Source organism: Rhinolophus sinicus, chromosome 6 (assembly GCF_057876585.1).
Source record: "Rhinolophus sinicus isolate RSI-liver-muscle chromosome 6, RSI-T2T, whole genome shotgun sequence".
Taxonomy (NCBI): Eukaryota; Metazoa; Chordata; class Mammalia; order Chiroptera; family Rhinolophidae; genus Rhinolophus; species Rhinolophus sinicus.
In genome coordinates, this window is record NC_142506.1 from 47,294,354 (window position 1) to 47,314,761 (window position 20,408).

The 20,408-nt window shown below is 49.8% G+C and overlaps 1 protein-coding gene across 2 annotated transcripts in view; it reads right to left on the minus strand.

Annotated features, from left to right (window-relative positions):
* GNG4 (G protein subunit gamma 4) overlaps nucleotides 1-16,833 on the minus strand; it is a 45,514-nt gene extending 28,681 nt beyond the window's left edge. Inside the window, exons 1-2 of one of the 2 annotated variants that reach the window (XM_019747008.3) lie at nucleotides 16,401-16,833; nucleotides 349-459 (exon numbers count right to left, since the gene is read on the minus strand). The gene's annotated coding sequence lies outside the window, so the exon portion shown is untranslated. Of the gene's footprint in view, nucleotides 1-348; nucleotides 460-16,223; nucleotides 16,373-16,400 lie in introns of those variants that run through there. The other variant, XM_019747009.3, reaches the window with a different exon arrangement.
* Between the last annotated feature and the right edge of the window lie 3,575 nt (nucleotides 16,834-20,408).

Below are 20,408 nucleotides of genomic sequence, written 5' to 3' on the forward strand. Positions count from 1 at the left end.
GGGGCGGGGGGCCCATACAGCTTGGTTTCCCAGCCAAAACCCTGCACCATGGAGATGGCTTGGATTCCCTCCCTGCTCCCCGAAGAGGGACCACAGCTACTCACATGGGTATAACGGGAGGTGGTGGGTAATTTGTGCAATAGGGTTCATAAAAGCCCCACATCTGCCATGGGGGGTGGGAGGGGGCAGGACGATGGCAACTGCTGAAGACAGTGATGGTGTGAGGCCCTGGCCACACATGAAGGGTCCTGACAAGCCAGCATCACCCCAGGCCCACACGTCACTGCTGGCAAAGACCTCTGCCCTCCAGAGAGAACTGCTCTAGGACAGGATTTGTCACTTCCTTACCTGCTGAGAGGAGGCACGGTGACAGGCCTGGGCAGGGGACAGGCTAGCGACAGCAGCAGCTGGCAGCCGTCTGACGAGAGGCTGGTTCAGGGCTCCTGCTTTGAGGCTCACCTGAAATCACAAGCAGAGATGAGTGGGCAGATGCAGCAGAAGCCAGGTGGCCCCCAGATGGCCCCCGCTCCCACAGTGCCGTCTCCATGCTCAGCAGCTGTCTCTGGAAGCCCGGGGGCTCTGGCATCAAAGCAAGAGAAGGTGAGTTAAAGGCAGAAAGACCCTGACATGACACAGAGCAGAACGGGGACATCTCGCCACAGGCCACCCCGGGCCTCACCTGACAGGCCTCCCCACACCTGCACACCTTCCCCTATTCACAGTCCCAATTTTTTTTAATGGATGATTTTGTTCCAAAGTATCAGGATTCTACTTTACATTGCGCTTGCACGCTAGAGAGACAAAGAGAAAGAAAGATAAAAGAGAGAGAGAGAGGTGTGTAAGGGATATGGAGAGATGTGTGAAGTATATGTGTGGGTGAAAGTGTGTGTAAATTTATTTCCCATTTCATTTGCTTCCTATGAGATTTCCAGGAGTAAGGCAGATCAAATATGGTTTGTTGTCTTTGGCTCCATCGCAATTACCTCTCACCTTTAGCAACCTGTTATTTGTCTTGGTCAAGAGTGCAATTTACAAACAGGCTCCTGAACACCAGAAGAAGAGGACTGTTGGTAATTTGCAGCTCTTGGGAAAATCTGTAAGATACAGCTGACTTCAAGGCAGTTCTCAAGAGGAACCAGAGCTGAGGGTGAAGCAGACTGCCTGAGTTTCTTGTTAGGTGCCTAGCACTTTCCATTGTCATGCTTTTGCTTCCACTATTTCATTTCTTCACCACGCCCCCACCCCTTTCTGCTAAAAGCCACTTCCACTCAGCTTCAGGCAGCATTTAGATGGTATTACCCTCTTTAAAAAGCTTGCTGGAGATGGCCACTCCCGTTTCTATGACGTTGCTGGATTTCTCAGGTTCTCATAGCACCAGACCTTGCAATCTTGTATTCAAAGAACTGCGAATGTGTCTTTTCTTCCTCTCCAGACTGCCAGCTTTTTTGAGGGCAGATGTCTGTTACATTCATTTTTATACACTCAGGGTCTCCAGCAAAGGGGTTTACACTCAGTTGATATTTAATTAACTGAATCGAAAGCAAAACAACAAACACGCAAGCAAAGAAAAAACCCAGCACCAACTCCTTTCTTTGAGTCAATGCCACAGGGGCAGAATGACGACGGCCTCTACAGAGGTTCAGACATCATCAGCTGTGAAGGTTCCAGGTCTCAATAATTCTTTTGAAGGGCATGTTGATTTCCAAACGATATCAACCTAGTTTTATGTGCTCATTATAAAGATCCAAACTCCACAGGAAAATATAAAGTAAAAAGTCCCTGTAAGTTCATTATTTCAGTAAGATAATTAAGATTCCTGTTTAGAGTCTTTCTGACTTCATTCCATGAAAAAAATAATACCTAGCAGCTCCACTATTATGACCACTTTAAAAATCAATTTCAGTGGAGGAATTTGAGACCATTCGAAGGCTAGAGTAGAATGGGATAACGGGATTGTTTGTTTGGCTCCTTTTGGGTAGTGACAACCACATCTGCAAAACTCCATGGAGTTGTCAGGCTGAGGTGGACCTCAAAACTTCCTGTTGGAGCAGGTTTCAGTGTCCTTGCAACAGCCTGGCCAAATGACCATTCAGGCCCTCACCCCAATACGTGCCTAACAAGACCTGTGGACAAAGGGACAGTCAGACGACACCCACAGTCGTGGTGTCCGGCAGCAGTGGTGGCTGTGCAGAGGTCATGGAGCACCCCATGTCACATGGTTCCCCAGTCCCAGCCTCCAGAGCCACCTTGATCCTGCCTTGGAGCCAACCTCCTCCAGCACCTGTTCATTCTGTGACCTTCCAATGACTTTACAACAAATCTTCCTTCTGCTGAAGACTCCAGAGCTGGTTTCTGTTTCTTGGAATAGACAAGAAGTTTTCTGAAACTAGGACTGGGTGGTTGACAGCTACGTTAAGTCCCCTGCGCACATCTGTATGACACTGCTCTGGCCACTATTCACTGGTTCTTCCCCCAGGCCACCGGGGTGTGGCTGTGACCTGTTCTCTGACTGGCTGTGTGGCCAAGAGACAGTGTCTGGACAGCTAAGGCCCACTCTGCATAGCAACAGCAAAGGACAAAATGCATGCTATGCTTTTCATAAGTAGCTGCTATGACCTAATAACCTAGTCACTATTTTTCCCCATATGCTCCTGAGCAAACAAGATGAGTAGATTTCCAGCCTGCTTTTTATTATAGAATATGTCAGACATAACACTATTTAGGGAATAATACCACAAACACCTGGTCTATGTACCACCCATATTATGGCATAAAAAGTATATGGTGAAGTTCCCTAGATACCTCTCCATAATTGCGTGTCCACCCTCTACCCCATAATCACGCTTCCGAATTTGGTTTATTATTCCTACATATCTTTATTGTTTCTAAAACATGTATGTATCTCTAAACAATAGATTTTCCTATTTAAAACATTTGTAAATGGGATAAGACTGTTTTCTGAGATTTCTGCAGCTAATGCCCACTGTATACATTCTCCCTCTATCCGTTCTCCTTGGTGCAGAGCTAGTTATTTCCCATATTTTATCATTTTGTACAATAATGTTACGAACACATCCTTGAGCAAGAATTTCTCTAGGATACCTACTAGGAGTCGAATTGGTTGGTGTAGATTACACACATCTCCACTTGTACCCTTCCCTTTCTTTTTAAATAGGACAGCAGTGAGCTATTTGAAGACTCCATCCATCATAACTTCCCTTAAACCAAACACAAGCTCATGAAAGAGGCTGCTACCCTTTATTCAAGAAATATAAGAATTCTCTGTTTCAGAAAGACCCTCACATCACAGTACCTTAAAGCTGTCAGATCCACACCATCAAAGTACCTAAGTACTTGAACGTCACCGTGGAGGACAGCAGACTGCTGCTGCAGTGTCACCGCACAGCGGAAGCAGAGCCGTCACGGCAGGTGTTCTGCTCACGCTGGTAGCTCAGGTGAGAGCACAGGGCTGTGTGCACTCTGTGAAGGGCTGGTCAGTGCAGCCCCAGATGGCAGGCCAAGGCCCCAGCAGGTCTGCTTGTCATAAACAAGGCCATGTGATGGCCCCAAGGCTACCCTGCAGGGTGTGGGTGCAGCTAGCTCAGTGCCACTTAGGAAGTGTGGTCCGAGGACCTGAGGGGCACATCCCACCCGTCGGGGAGGAAGTGGATTTGAGGACGAAGCTGGTACCCCCAGGAGGAGGCGCTGTCGGCACCTACAGAGACTGACAAGTCTGCTTACGCGTCCTGCTAACTTACTTTTTTCTAATTCTTCTGCGAGCGGTGATATATGGATTAATTCTCAGCTAACCAAAGGATGGCCCTTTCTGACAAGAAAACTCATTTTGTGAACACATCACCTATGAGTTTAAAACCAACCAAGATGGCTCCGCGGAGCCTTCGCAGGACGCAGAGCAGGTCGGCTGCGCGGGCTGTGGCGCTCAGGGCCCGCCCTTCGACTGAAGGTCCCTGATGCTCATCCTGGAGATAAAGCAGCTAGGGAAAGGTATTTTGCAGGTAGGAAGGGTGGGTGGGGAGCCAGGAGGCTTGCCTTTAATCCAGTCTCTGTTTGCAATTACAACTTTCTGTCCTGATTTGTAACTGTCTGCCATCTTCTTGCCCGGAAAAGATCAGTTATCAAGTAAAATGCCTCAGGTGGGAACAAAACCCGTAAGACAGCTTGGCAAATTCATAGAATATCAGACACTGTCACTTGACTTTTCTGAGATTAGGTAACAATTTAATGCCTTGATCTTGAAAAACAAATTGTAATGTAGTTCTCATTCTCGATTAGAAGCATTTATGACCACATGACACAAAGACAGCAGTTTTAAAAGAGGAAGAACTGACTGACACGTGTCAGCCTCTGACACGGTTGACAATTTGTTATATATATTAGCAGGATTTCTCCAAGGTGGCTAACAGACTGACCTGGGTTGTTCAAGTCAGCTTTGCCTGGGGGAGGATATTTTAGCAGCAGTGCCAAAACAGAAAAGGACACATGAAAGAAGCCTGAACATAATCTGGATATTGCCCAGGAAAAAGATGCAGAGTCTGACAGGTTTTTCGTTCATGTGTTGACGGCCGGCTGATGATTCCTGCAAAGGACCTGCTCAAGGTGAACCGTCCGGAAGTGGCAGAGGTGGCAGTGCTGAACGGCAGGCCTGGCAGCAAACAGAGATCAATTCCACATCTTTCCAGCTGCGGAAGCCACAGACCACAGGATCGTGTAGCTGATCTGACCTATGCCTGCACCCCTCCGGAAGCACATGAAACGACACAGCTCCTTGAGCGCCAGGTGGCTGGACCGTGCGGGGACAACTCTGAGCAATTTCTGAGTAAGACAGTCTGCCTGGGAGGCTGGCTCTGGCTATTCCTCCTTTTAACCAGATGCCAACTAGTTGTTGTGAAGAGGCCCCTGAGATGGGAACATTGCGAGTGAAGAGGCACAGGACAAAGCTATAAAAAACAAGAAAAATGGGAAAATGGATACATGGTCCAACTCATGTACAAAGCCTCTGTAAGTGAACAGGGAAGGATGCAAAGACTGGCCTCCATATCTGAGAGCAGACAGATGAAGCTCTGGTCCCAGCAAAGGGTTGGGAGAGGGAGGAGGGAGATGCACAGCCAGAGAAGGCCGAGGTTGGGGTCCGACGTGATGGCACACTTGGTCCCACTGGTCACTAACTAGTCCCCACTTTGGCAGGGAGGGTGGGGGACCAACAGCCAGTCTCAGAACTACCTTCGCTACCTACACAGAGAGACTCGGCCTCTGGAAATTCTCCACTCAATGCCCTGTGGGAGGAGCAAAGCTGCTTAGAGATGTTCCTGCTCTGAAGCCAGCGGCTGAAACAGAAAGGCAATGCGGAAAAAGGTAGACAGCATATAAATGTAGGGTATATTTAGAAAATTTGCCATCATGTGACATTGTTAATGAACCACAGAGGACTAGAAACGGAAGGGATTCCACAGGCCATGGTTCCGATGGTTTTAAAACATAAAGGTCCCTTCTAAAATTAAAAATGCAAAAAAATAAAAAATAATAAAATTAAAAATGCAGCCTCCCTTATAGTAGTTCTTTTAAGATCTATTGACGCAGAAGACATAAAGAATTCAGTAATGCACTTAAAGTCATTTTTATCTTATTGATACACACTTGCAAACCGGCCACGTACAATCAATTGCATGACATTCTGTCAACCTACGCAGGTTCCTGGTGTGGAATGGATTCAGGGACGTCTGCAGGAATCCTGGGCACCACTGTGAGGGAGCTGAGGGCTGGAAGAGGGGAGGTTACTTAACCTCCTTTAACCAGCCAGTGAGTGGTTGGGAAATGGTGTCACCACACTGCTAAGGGACACCAGGTAACTGCTCGGGACCTTGCTTTCACCTCCATTTGGGGGACCCTGAGCGTCCTTCCTTTCACTGGACAGGTGAGCCCAGACTAGGGTGGGGGGGCGACTGGCTCTGTGTAGAGAGAACGTCTCGACACATTGGTCTGTGCTTTCTCTCCGCGCTTCCTTGTACCTGACCTTTGGCCAGCCCGCTGGAGGCATCATGCTGCCTCAAGAGGGAACGAGGATGATTACAGGTAGAAAGACAAAGGTATTTTGCTCTTGACTTTCAAAGTAGGTTCTGAAAGCCTGCCTCCAGGACAAGTTTGGATGCCAAAGCTTTTATTTGTGTGAGGAAGGCTCTTAGAAAGAGACGACCCCAAAGGTACCTAGACAGAGAGCAGAGACAGGCCAGGATGGACCTGTCCCTAGGACACCTGCATTGGGAGAGGGGTGGTGAGTAGCACAGGAAACCCCAGGAGTCTGGGGACCCAAGCATAAGGACAGCAGACAGCACTGAGAAGCAGGCCTGCCACCTCTGTCATCACAGTGGGAGCCACGCCTGTAGCAACTTGTGGCCATGCAGGGCCACGTTCTCCAAGGGCCTCCCATCAACAGACCGGAAAACCACTGTGGGTGCCCAGAGATAGTGGTGAGTTTTGTCCAAACCACCTTATGCGACACTCATGTCAGAAGAACAGGGGTCACAGGCACCCCCTCCAGCAGGGTGGGGACCCACCACGCTGAGAGGTAGTGATGTGTACATGCTCTGGCATTTCACTTCTGTACTTGGGAGGGGGCACTGCTGACCTGGAATCTGGCACCCTATTTCCTTGTAAGGTATTTTGGGTCATTTTTTTCCACTTGAAAGGCAGATCATGCAATAGACAGTGTGGCAGCCTCGTTTCTGTCTGGCTCTGCTGTGGCCTCGGCCAACTGACACTTCTCTGACCTTAGCTTCTCTCAAGAATAGGGATAAAGAGTCCTACCTCTGGCAATTCTGAAAAGAGCAAGTGGACAGGGAACGTGTGTAGGGAACGCGAGCTTTTTGTAAACTACAAAATGCTGATCAAATGCTGGCTGGTTCTCCTTTGGAAAATCTAAGCACGGCCTGTAAAATACTTGGAACACAAATGAAGCAGACAGATCCAGAGTGTTTCAGGTAGTGTGTTTAATATTCAAAAAAACTTAACATACTGCCTCAAAATTCCTCTGAACACTTATTTCAGTCAAAGACTGAGGGATGGGGGTGCTTTAAATGAAAGAGCAACAGAACTGGAATGAACGAAAGAATTATGAGGTAGAAACAGATGCTTGATGACAAGAGAATTTTAACTGCATAAGGTGCTGCGCTTAGCCAGTCTTTCTCTGTCTACCGGCCAGGAAGGTGCTTTGAAACCACTGAAAATAGAGACAAGGCAGAGCTTTGGATCAGCAAACAGCTCGGTCTGCACCTGGTGTCAGGCAGAGGTGGGTGAGCAGGGCTGGGGGAGCCGACCTTTGACCCCGGGGACACTCCCAGTCAGGTATGGAGTTGAGCACACTTCCAAAAAGAAGCACAGGCAAGCAGCCGTGGGGACCACCCCTCTGCTGACCAAGAAGAGCCCACAGGAGCCAGGCTCCTGCCTGCCCACCTGCCGGGTTCATCTTCTGATGCTCCCCGTCTCCAGCAGCCCTGAACTGCTGCCTCTCGGTCCCTGCCAGGCAGGAGACAGGTGACAGGGGCAATTGCCGGACTGCAGCCAGACGCCTGAATTTCGAATCCCGGATCTGCTCCTTACTCGCTAGCAACTTTCGGCAAATTACTTAACCTCTCGCTTTCCTCAAGTGCCAAATGGGAAGAGAAACACTGTACTAGTTTGTTGCTGCTGCAACAAATTGCCGCAAAATGGCTGACAACAACACAAATTTATTGTTTTACAGTCTGGCATTCGGAGGCCCACAGCATCAGCAGTGATGCTGCTGGTGGGGGGGGGGGTCTGGGGGACAGGTTGGTTCTTTGACTTCTGCTTCTAGAGGCTGTTCATGCCCCTCCTCCACGTGCAAAGCCAGCAGCCTTGCACCTTCCCATCTGACACTCCTGTCCTGCTCTTAAAAAAACACTTGTGAGGACCCTGGGCCACCAAATTACCCAGAACTACTTCTCCATCTCAAGATTCTTCCTGTTGACCTGCCAGGCCACATGTTAAGAATACAGTCGTCCCTTCTCATCTCGGGGGGCGGGGACCACCAGTGGATGCCTGAAACCGCAGATAGTACCAAACCCTACACATACTATGTTTCTGCCTGTACATGCACACATTTTCACTTACAGGAAGCAGTTCACGGCTTCTCTCTGGCACGCCCAAATTCCCAGCATCACGGTGCTTCCGGGCCATGAAGAAGTACATAAGGGTCACTTGAACACAAGCAGTATGATACTATGACAGTCTATCTGGTAGTTGAGACGTTATCTGGTAGACGCCCGACTAACGGGCGGGGTCTCGACAGTGTAAAGATGCAGCTCGAAGGGATGGCCCATGTCCCGGGAGGGATGGAGCGGGAAGGCACGAGATTTCATCACGCTGCTCAGAACAGTGCACAATTTAAAACGCGTGAATTGTTAATTTCTGGAATTTTCCCTTTTTAATATTTTCGGACCTCAGTTGACCGGGTAACTGAAACCACGGATAAGGGGGAACTACTGTGCATGAAACAGTTCTTCCCGAGCTGTGCCTCCTAGCCCATCCTGGTCCACAGGAGGGGGTGGTCTCTCTCCTCTAGTCACCCCCAAGTCTTTAAGACTTGGGGTCTGTGATCCAGCCGCCTAGGGCACCTTCTGGAGGGTCCGGGTCAGGGCTCTCTCTCTTTGGCCACTGCCTGGCACCTGGCCCATCGGGAGCCCGGTCTCTGGGTGACTGACAGTCAGGCTGTTTGGTACAAGAAATCTCCATCCTGTGTCATTTTGCTCAGTCTCTTCCTCTGCCTTGAGTTTGTTACCAAATGTTCCTCTTGGGATGCAGCTGCCTTGTCTGTGGGGGGTGTGTTGGGAGGAGACTGAGGGGAGCAGAAGCCTGGTCCTGCCAAGGAAGGCAGCTGAGCGGAGTCTGTGGCCCATCGCATTGGAACCCGCTTCTGTGCTCGCTGACTCCCAGCGAATCAGACAAGCTGATTTCACAGGCACCTTCCTCTTGGATCAGGTCAGCAAGGCCTTCTGTTTGTGCCCATTTAAAATCTGTAACCCTTTCCCTGGCATTCTGTCTCCCTTCCTGCTTTTAGTTTTCTCCCAAGCATTTAGTCCATTTTAAGATGCTTAATTACTTACTTACTTTTGACTTTCTGACTTCTTATTGGTCTGATCCCTCCACTAAAATGTCAATTCTGTGAGGTCAGGTTTTTTTGTCTTCTCCCCAACCCCTAATGCCTGCTTTTTGTTCACGGCTGTGTCCCCAGCATTCAGAACACATAGAGAGGAAAACCAGCAGACTGTGAGGAACTGTGAGAGGAGAGACCCCACCTCCTGCGGGCGCCCCTCACAGCTCACAGCAGCGTTCCAGGGGGAGGCAGGCCAGGGAGACCCTAGGACCGGTCCCCCAATCTGAGTTGCCACGATGACTGTAAAGCAGGGTCAGGGCCCAGCCCTCCTGCCTTAGGTCCCCAGAGAGGGGTTGGGGAAGACATAAAACAAAAACACACCCTTGGGTAGAGACACGTGCTCCCCGAAGGCTAATACACTACAGCTCCCCCCATCCCCCCATCAACAGGCAGTAAGAGATGGTGGGAGCAGCGTCAGCCCAGATCCGCAAGTGTGTGTGTGTGTGTGGGGGGGAACGGGACAAAGAAGCATCACTGAGAGGCAGAGCTGTAACTGGGGACACAATGAAAGCATGAGTCAACGCAGGGCGCTGCTGGCGGCTCTGCCTGCTTCGCAGAGCCTGGCGGCTGAGCAGCCACACGGACCGCCTGGCGGGGTCCATTCTGAGGGATCTCAGCACATGAAAACCTGCCTTTCTTAGAAAGAGTGTGCATTTTACAGTCATTTTCGTTTTGCCCCAAACTTCAGATCTGTTTTCTTTCACCCCTGGGAGACCAGTCAATCACCATGTGGCTTCACTGGGCACCAGCGACTCTACCTGTGCCTGGCATGACTCCTGTTCCTCCTGGACCCAGCTCCTCTCCCGCTCGCTCTGCCTGCCCAGCTTGCTCCGCCTGCCTCTTCCATTCACTAAACCAGGTCGTGTCACACGCCTGGCTCTCTTCCCCTCCCCGTTAGGTCAGACAGCAGTCAGTGCCCACTGAGCGAGGGCCTGAGTCTTGCAGGGAAGCCCACCGCCCAGCCACCAGCTCTCTGGCCTCCTTCCTCTGACTTGCCCGACGGAGCACGGAGGACCCACAGGGACTGTGAACTCCCGCACCTGCTCACAGCAGCCCGGGGTCCCTCCCTCACAGAGTAGGCTCTTCCCTCACCTGGCTCCGGCTGCCTTTCTGCTCTGCTCCCCGGACTTCCCCATCTCTGAGCCTTTGCACACGCTGGCCCCTCTGCTCGGAATGCCCTTTCTCATTTGTCTGGATTGAAAAATCGTCCTCAGCTTCCCAGGGCCCCTGAAGGCGTGGCCTCTGCTGTCAGGCCGTCTCTGGGTCCCACTGACTGCTGCCATGGTCGGTGCCCCCACAGCACTTGAACCATGTGTCACGGCGTTAATCCCAGGGTAGAGAAACTGTGGGACACACACATTCCCTCTAGATTTTGAGTTCTGCGAAGGGCGTGACTATGTCTGACTCATCTTGAAGTCATCAGTGCCTAAAACATCTGGTGCGTAGCCTGTCGGTGAATGTCACATATCCCGTAAATGAATGTCTTAGAAACATACGGTTTACATACAGTCTATTGCTTTCAGCAAGATAGGCATAGAAAAACTCCTTCCATAGCATGTAGCGTGGTTAGCAGCAGTAAGGCCCAGGAAAGCCAGAGAGAGGCTGTCTTGGTGAGGACCAGCAGAACTCTGGGATGCAAACCCCATGACACAGAAAATTACTGTTTAACAAAATTGTGCCTGGACTCCAGGCCAACGATCAAGTTATTTCCGACACTACTTACTACAACAGAATCTAGCACAAGGAGAGGTTTGGAGAGAAATGGGAGTTCGGAGGAATGGGACCCAGGAGAGATCACAGTGAACCTGGGGGTATGGGGCTGGTTCCTGGGCCTGTTATCCCACCTCTTCCTAACAGTCCTGAGAGCGGGGCCACAACAGAGCAGTGGCTGTGGGCACACTCGCTGCGGGGGAGACAGAGCAAGTACAGGAGAGTCAGTTCTACCAGACCAACCACGTGGAGAATGGTGCTGGGACACCAACCCCAAACGAAAGGGCAGTGGGGTCCACCCCAAGACAGGGACAGGGTGGGGGTGCAGGGTGGGGTGTACCCAGGGACCTGGAAGGTCTCAGTGGGCAGAGACTGCAGTGACCTTGTCCCTTCAGATGAAATTCACTCGGAGAAGAGATGCTGATGAAGCAGATCTACACCTAACCCTGTTCCAGAAAGAATTCAGTGGCTGACGTCACTGTCAGTTTCCCTGTGTTGTTGCCCTTGGAGGTCTAGGCTTTGGGATTCTCCACTCAGGAGCATCCTCCCTTCTCAGCTGCACTCCAGACCCACCACTGCCCCTAGAAGAGTCCAGAAGCCTGACTGTGCCTTCCCCTCCCCGTAACCTTGGCTTCCCCATCTATACCACCAGACGTACACTTGTCCACTTCAGTCACCTGTCCCGTAACCAGGAGGCAGCCCTCCCTGGTCTGTGTGGCCCCACAGGTGTCGGGGGTAAATAAGCATCTGTCTGGTGGGGCCCCTAGCTTGTAAGTTAAGTTACCTGGGGCAGAGAGAAAACAGAACTGTTCCAAGGTTGGTGACAGAAACTAAACCAAATCGGGATTGTTCATGCTGGGTTAGCATACCACAGGCTTCCGGCGCCAGACTTCGAGGAAATTTCTCTGCTGGAAATGCTGAAGGGGATCACAATGTACCACCCCACTCTGGCATAAGGATTATTTTGAGCTGCAGGCAATTAAGGAGGAGGGACACTTGGCTCCCCCTTTCTGTGTAAAAGCAGGGCATACATTTCCCTTTGTAAAGGTGTACCCCACCTTCTCCCATCCCAGGAGCAAGAAAACCTCCACTATCACCAGAGAGAAGGTCAGCGTACCTTCTGCACAAACAAACCTTACTAAAATAAGCCTTATCTTCCATTATTTTCCCCATATAGTTACCTTCCCACAATTTACTGCCCCTAGAGGCTAAAACTCCCTTTTCTTTGTCTTGTCACCTCCCCACAAGTTATCTTCCTTTGTTAAAATGGTGTATAAGCTCTCGAGCCTAACCTTTTCTTCGGTTTTCTCCTCTTTCCTGTGGAGCTGCTGTGTGCCTGTATAACAAACCTTTCTCCTGTTAATCTGGCTTTTTTCTCCTGTTCAGCTCTCCTGTTGTCAGTTTAATTCACAGGCCCCAGACACTAAATCTAAGAGTGCAGAGGAAAAGTTTCTTTCCTCCCCTACTGTGTTCGTCAAGGGTCTGCACAGCAGGACAGATGTCCCCACATCAGGCTATACAAGCACTGCAGAGGGCAACACTGCAGAGGACGACATTGCAGAGGGCATGCCTGGACCCTCACAGATAAAGAAACGTGGGAAAGTGGAGGCCCACTGTGATAGTGGGTCCCATAGATAAGAAGGGGTCCTCCAGCAATGGAGACTCAGTCTGTGAGGGTCCCGGGCTGCCAGAACCTCCTGACAACAGGAGTAGTAGGGGACAAAACACAGCTCTTTCCAAGGTGTATTAATGGTTTGATTCTGGGCACAAAAAGGTGGGCTATTGCTGGACCTGGAAGAAAACCTCGCTGTGTGGGCAGCACGCAGTGGGTGGGCGGCAAACACAGGCTGCCCCGCCTCCAGGAGCCGGACCCCAGGCCAGGCCCAGCCTGAGGCCACCCCAGCTGTCTGCCACCTTGTCTTTGCCTCTGCACCAGTGTCACAACCTGAACCACAGAGCCACCGGCCACCGTGGAGAGCCACCTGCAGGCCCCAGGCGACCTCCCTGATCACTCTGCTGCCGCCCCTCGGGATTTCCCTGGCTCATTCCTTCCTGTTCTCTGATTCCACTTCTCCTACCTGGACCTTCATACCGGCACACGTTTGGTAATCTCCTGATGTTACGTGTGTGCGCGATGAAACACTGGAAGAAGTCAACACCGCTGAGTTCAGGGGGTGGGACCATGTGGGCACATTCACATGTCATGGTCACACCTTTTGCTCTAGTTGTAAAGGCGTTTCAGTAAGAGTTTTTAATACAATCTTTCCTTCTCCCCATTGCTGTCGCTCTGCCCCTCCCTCATGGGTGGTGAGGTGGAGACGGGTTCCACAACTGTCACCTGGACCTGAGCTTAGGAGGACACACAGGGAGGAACGCGAAAAGCTGGAAGGTGCAGAGTGGATGGAGGCTGCCACCTGAGTGTGCACACTTTTGTGTGTGTGTGGGGGGAAGTGACAAGTTGGGCCCCAAGGGATGCTAAAGCATTTCTTCTACCCCTTCCATCTTCCTCAGCCTCACAGCACACGTCCCACTAGAGAGAGCCACCCCAGCCACCAGGAAGCAGTGTCCTGAGAAACGGTGAGAGGAAAGAGGAGCACATCCCGTCCTTTGGGGAAGGAGCCCATGTGCAGCCCCTGGGGGGGGTCACACACTGCACTTCTTCTCTTCCCACATCTCAGTTGCTCTCACTCCCTTTGTGCACATGCTTTTCTTTGGTTAGTCAGCACCGCCCACCAAACACCCTGCCAGAACACTCCTGGACGGAAAGGACACTAGTGGTTCCCCAGCACTTTTTGCTAAAGAGAAATCTTGCAGGTGTGGTGTGAGGTTTATGAGACTACCCCCATGGTGTGCCGGGCTGAAGCACGCCCCCAATCACTGCCGCTCACCTTGGCCCCCACCCCATCTGGTCCTCCCAGGCAGGCCCTCCCCTCTGCTTGGCACCCGGGGCCATTACAAGTACCATGCCTTCAATACACTGGCATGCCCATCTGCAGAAGACGTGCCAGTGTCTGCTCAGGTACCCGAGGAACACGGGTTGCCATGTGACCTAACTAAAGCCTGACAAACTGGTGTGGAATGTTCCAGCCTGTGTGTTGAACTCATCTCTTTCTAAGTCCCCACCGTTCTCGCGGCAGTCATTTTTCCTTCAGCAGTACTTCTTGCCTCTACTTCCTTCCCCAAATGGAAATTTCATTTGCATTTCTTTTCACTTCTGATCATTTATTTAAGATATTTGCTGTAGTCTTCATTTGGTTTTAATCAGCTAGTTAAAACCTTCTAGTAGTATTTTGCTAATGTCTATATACGGTAATAGACCTCCCTGTTTTTCTTTTCCTGACACTCACTTAGCTTCTGATTTTCAATTAAAATACCTTTGCTGGCTAACTGCTGAAAGGATGTTGTATAGTATTGTTGGTGTATTAAAGAAATTAAATTTCAGTTTCTGGTTTACAAAAACTGAACAAATAATCTCTGTACTTGAATAATAAGTCTCTTTATGCCTATGTATGTCTAGAGTGAATAAAAATAGCAAATAAAAAAAGAAAATCTGCAAGATTAGACAGTATATGCTCATATAGGTGTTCTGAGAACAAACCAGGTAACATCTTAAAAGACGCTGTTTTAAAATTCCATGAAAAAGGGGAGTCTACTGACATGCACTGCATTTTAGGCTTGCTCTCCTCTTCAAGTAGAACAAAAATGAGACAAGGTAAGAAAAATGTGATAGTAAGATGTGGCTATAAATAAATGAGGCTGATTTGTAGACGTCAGTTTTTTCTCAGTCATTTGGCTGCTTTCCTCAGGAAGCAGTAGTGAGTGAGAGGCGGCATTACACACACTCACTCTCAAAGCCCCACCCCATCCTCCTGAGAGAGCGAAGGGGGACCTGCTCCCCCAGTTCCCACCTGATGTTCTACCATTTCTAAGAATGTAGAGAGACTTGTGAGCCTCAGGGACTGTGATTTTGGCATTAAAAACTAAAATGAATATGGGAAAAGCTTTCTCCTGGTTCCTCCACCATTGACAAAGGCAATGGCCTAGCCAACCCGTGGGATCGGAGGGAATGACCGTCTGCTGTGCTGTTTCTCAGCTGCCTTCCTTTAGCCAATTTTAAGGAGGCTGAAGATTGGAGCCACATGTGGGCGGAGGAGCAAACAGGAAGTCTATTGTCCTTGTCATTTCAGCCTAATAACCCCAGATGAGGCTACTCATCAAACTAGCAAAACATCACAATACGCAGTGTATTTACACCAACACCGATTATTGATGAAGGGCTATGTCCACCTCTTATCATGTCTGATAACTGAGCCCACCCGGCAGTTTGGAAATAATTTGCAGTTTACAGGTCCTATGTCTCATTTCTCAGGACAGAAAAGGCCTTTCCATGCATCACCTCCGTTGCTCCCACAGTAGCCTCTGCAGGGAACGGGGCCAGATCCCTGGTTTGCCTCCCCACTGCAGGCAAATCTCAGGAAAAGCATTTCCCCCAAGGAACCAAGGGGCCAGTACAGAGACTAGGTCCCGTCGCTGCCGCTTTGAGGCGTTTGCCAAAGGATTTTCCATCACAGGACTCAGGAGCGGACGGCAGGCCTGACACGTTTTCATGGGGACACCAGCGCAGCCCAGCAGGCCTCTGGCTGTGACTAGCCGTTTACAGCCCTGGGAGGGAACAGCAAGCGAGGAGAACCCGGGGAAGAGGGTTGGGGAGGGGCGAGACCTGACCGGGGTCCAACATCGACTTTACCACTCGATTAAACTTTGACATTTTTGGATTTCCTAACACCATAGCCCCACATACACAAAAATAAGTAAATCCTCCTAAATTAAGACGTGTTCTCCAGCCATCTCTGCCCCCTCGCCTTCCCGTTATTATTTCTAAGGCAATTGAAAAATTACAACAAAGCCGCCCGGCGCGCGCCGCAAATGCGGCGCATTTCAGCACCAGCCTCGGGGACAGACGCCATAGGGAAGGGACAAACCCTCACATTTGTCACTCCAGGAACCGCTCTCGAGGCAGGTGTCACGGGGGCTGGGAACCAAGAAGGCTTCTGCAGGCGTTCGCCAAAAGAATTTCCCCCAAATCAACCAACCAACTGGCCAGTCCACCCCTTCCAGGACGGTCCCATTCAACGGGGACGTCCCTGCCGAGAGAGGAGCGACCGCTCCGTGACCTAGATATGGACAAGGGTCCCCCGGAGCCTAGGCGCCTCCAGCCGGAGAACGGGCGACCCCCAGGCGAACCCCCAAGGTTCCGAGTGGTCCGTCCGCACGTGCGCTCGGCGGAGGGCCCCGGGTTCCAGAAGCCGCATTCCCGCGCGCTCACCTGTGCTGGCCCCGGCGGGTCGGTCCGCGAGACTCCCCGGAGCGCGGCACTACCACCCGGCCCCGGGGCTGTATTCCGGCTCCAGGACGTTCCCGCCCAAACCCCTTCCTTTCTGTCCCGCGCCCCGACCCGCGGAGCCCAGTCTGCCCGATCCCCACAGTCCCGGCCGCCACTCACCAAACACCGCTCACGCGCGGGCTTTGTCTCCGGCGGGGCGCGCGCGGGGGGCCAGGCCGCGCGGCATCGTCCCCGTGGGCGCGGGCGGGCGCGGGCAGGCGCGGGCGGGCTCCGCGTGCCCCCGGGGGTCTCCGGGCCGCGTCCGCAGCCCCGTCTGGGAGCGAAGGAAGCCGGACGCCGAGTACTGGTCCGCTCAGCCCCTGCGCGCGGCTCTGGGGAGCCTCCAGGCCGGTGGTGGTCGCGCCCGCTACGCAGCGGGGTCTCCCCGGGCGCCCGGGAGGGGCCGGGAAATCCCGCCCGCCGCCTACGTCACTGGTGCGTCACCGGGGCTCCCGCACGGGGGCTCCGTGCGCCCCGCCTCCCACCCGTTGCCCACGCCCCCCGCCCGCTCCGCGCTCCCAGCTGGGCTCGCTACCAGCGTCCAGACCTCGCCCCCCGCGTCTCACTCACCACCGCCTAGCCGCAAGCACCCCCTCCCCCGCTCGGCCCGCGCGTTCAGCGCCGCGCGTCCCCCAGCCCGGCCCGCACCCCAGCCCGCCCAGCACTCCGTCTGGAGGGCGCGCTGCCCAGGGCTGGCGGAGGGGAAGGCAGGGGAGGGGAGGGTCCCTGGGCCGCGCGCGGTCCTCGCGGGATCTGAGCGTCCCGCATCCCTATCCTTGCCTGGGGGTGCGTGCCAGGGACACGCCAGGCTGGGCGCGGCAGTTCGCACCTGTCACAGAGAAATGCATAATATGGCCCCCCACCCCGGGACAGTGCGTGCAGAAACGCTTACTACCTGTTAATATTCACACTTCCCGGGAAGGCTAATGACGCCGTTGCTACGTGACAGGAGGTGCGGGGCCGCCCAGTCGCCAGCGCCGGGAGTGAGAGCTGGTCCGCGGCCAGGAGGCGGGAACACACTCCGGTATTCGGTATTCGAGGGGGGCAGAAACCGGTTGGTCATTAGAGGTGTGTCTTGCTTTTTTATTCAGCCTGAGTGAGATACATTACCTGCCTGTTGATGGGACTAAGTCATTTACTTCTTATGTAGTTATTATGTTGGGTTGAAATCTACACTCTGGCGATTTGGTTTCTATTTGCCCTATTTTTCATTTCTTTTTTTCCTGCCTCCTTTTGAAATAAGTAGTTTAGTATTCAGTTCTCTCTCAAGTTTTGGTTTCTAGCCTGACTTTCTCCTTGTTCGGAGGTTTATAATATGCATCTTTGACTTACCACAGTCTACCTTCAAATAATATGACACCACTTCTTAACACGATTTTTACAACAGTATGCTTCCACCCCCCCTCCATCCTTTGTTTTCTTATTTTCCTTTTACATGTATAATAAACCCCGCAACACATTATTTTGCTTTAAGCTATCATTTTTCTTTTGACGACTTTTGAAATGATTTCTAAGTCTCATTTATTTTTATTAAATTTTTTTAAATTTATTTTTTAACTGGGGTAACAGTGTTTAAAAACATTGTATAAATTTTAGGTGGACAATATTGTAATTCGTATCTGTATAGTCTACTTTGCATGCTTACCACCCAAAGACTAGTTTGCTTCTGTTACCTTATGTCTGACCCCCTTTACCCATTTTGCCCTCCCCCACCTTCCTTCCCCTCTGGCTACCACCATTCTGTTGTCTATATCCATGAGTTTTGTTAGTTCGTTTGGTACTTGTTTTATATTCCAGGTACAAGTGCAATCATAAGGTGTTTGTCTTTTTCTACCTGACATTTCACCTGGCAGAATACCTTTAAGATCCATTCGTGTTGTCACAAATGGCAATGGTTCATTTTTGTTACAGCTGAGTAATATTTCATTGTGTGTGTGTGTGTGTGTATCACATATATATGGCACATCTTTATCCAGTCATCTGTAGATGAACACTTAGGTTGTTTCCATGTCTTGGCTATTGTGAATAATGTTTCAATGAACATAGGGATACAGGTATCTTTTTGAATCAGTGTTTTCATATTCTTCTGGTAAATATCCAGAAGAGGAATTGCTGGGTCTTATAGTGGTAGTTCTATTCTTAATTTTTTGATGAAGAAAATTTTCCCCTTTATTGTTTTCCATAGTGGCTGTCCAGTCTACAATCCTACCAACAGTGCACGAGCGTTCCCCCTCTCCATAGCCTTACCAACACTTGCTATTTCCCATCTCCTTAATAACAGCCACTTTAACAGGTGTGAGGCAATACTTCACCATGGTTTTGATGTGCATTTCCCTAGTAATCAGCGACACTGAACATCTTTTCATATGCCTGTTGGCCAGCTGCATGTCTTTCTTGGAAAAATGTCTACTCAGATCCTTTGCCCATCCAGCAATTTTTGTTGTTGTTGAGTCATATGAGTTCTTTATGTATTTTGGATATTAGCCCCTTATTGGAAATATCATTTGCAACATCTCCCACTTGGTTTGTTGACTTTTTTGTTTTACTGATAGTTTCCTTTGTTGTATGTACAGAAGCTTTTTAGTGTGATGTAGTACCATTCATTTATTTTTGTTTCCCTTGTTTTTGGAGTCAAATTCACAAAAACACCACTGAGACTGATGTGCAGAAGCTTAGTGTCTATGTTTTCTTCTATTATATTTTATTGTTTCAGGTCTTATATTCAAGTCTTTAATCAATTTTGAGTTAATTTTTGGGTATGGTATAAGATCATAGTACAGTTTCATTCTTTTGCGTATGGCTGTTCAGTTTTCCCAACACCATTTATTGAAGAAGCTTTCCTTTCTCCATTGAATATTCTTGGCTCATTTGTCATAAATCAGTTGCCCCTATATGTGTGGGTTTATTTCTGGGCACTCAATTCTGTTTCATTGAGTGAAAGTCTTTTATACTTAACATTTTTGATGTGGAACATTCATTTGTGAAGATCCAAATTTCTATTTGGTATCATTTCCTCCTACCTGTAAAATATCTTTCAACATTTCTTGTAATGTAGAGTTGCTGATAAATTGTCTCAGCTTTTGCTTGTCTGAATAAGTCTTTAGTTTGCCTTCATTTTTGAGGGATCTTTTTATAGGTTGACAGTTTGAAGCAGTACAAAGCTGTCAATTTAGTGTACTTGCAGTTTCTTAGAAGTCTGAAGTACCTGTATTATTACCCTTGTTTCTTGGCATGTAATGTATCTTTTTCTATGTCTGCTTGTAAGATTTTCTCTTTACCATTGGTTTTCCCAATATGATTATGAGGTGACTTGGTGTGTTTTTCTTTGTGTTTATTCTGTTTGTTAACAACACTTGAATTCACATAGGAAATGAGCCAAACTTTGCCACAAAACAGTGTTTTCTAAACTTATGTCTCATTAACTTTGTTCAAGGGAAAATATGTTCAGCACTGGAGCAAGAATATTGTAGCCCCGTCTCAAGTGATCTTCTTGTCATTTTGGCCACAGGGGACATATTGTATTATTTAATTGCTACGTACCCAGTGTCCCCAAAGTGGCAGGATAATATTTCTCTGTCCAGGTCCTACAACACGATAAAATTAGTGGCCCTGCTTCCCAGATCAGTGTACATTCAAGTGTATATTTTTCACATTGGACAATGTAGCTGCTTTTTTTCATTTGTGGAGTTTAAAATGGACTCTCTTAATCTCAATTGAATTCTTCCTGTTATCCTATACTCTACCTTCACAGCACTTACCACACTCTGTAATCACACTCATTGTATGTTGTTACAGCAGGTGTTGCCACCAGCCTGCACCCCCCAGGAGTCAGTGGCGCACCTGCCACACGGTGGGGGCTCCATACAGATCTGGGGGATGGTGTTCTGTTCTTTAAAAAGAGTGGTTTGACCTGGGGGGCGCTGACTAAACTCTATTTAAGGGTAGGAAAGTTGGAAATATAAAATTTCTCATAAAGACCACAATTAAGAAATGAAACTTATCCTTTTCTAGTGACGTAAATTTATAGGGGAGCTAAAGAGAGAACCTATGTGGGTTACAAAAAAAAAAAAGCCACCAATTTGCGATCTAGTCACAATATTTAAATGGCACAAAGAACAGGCCTTTAAC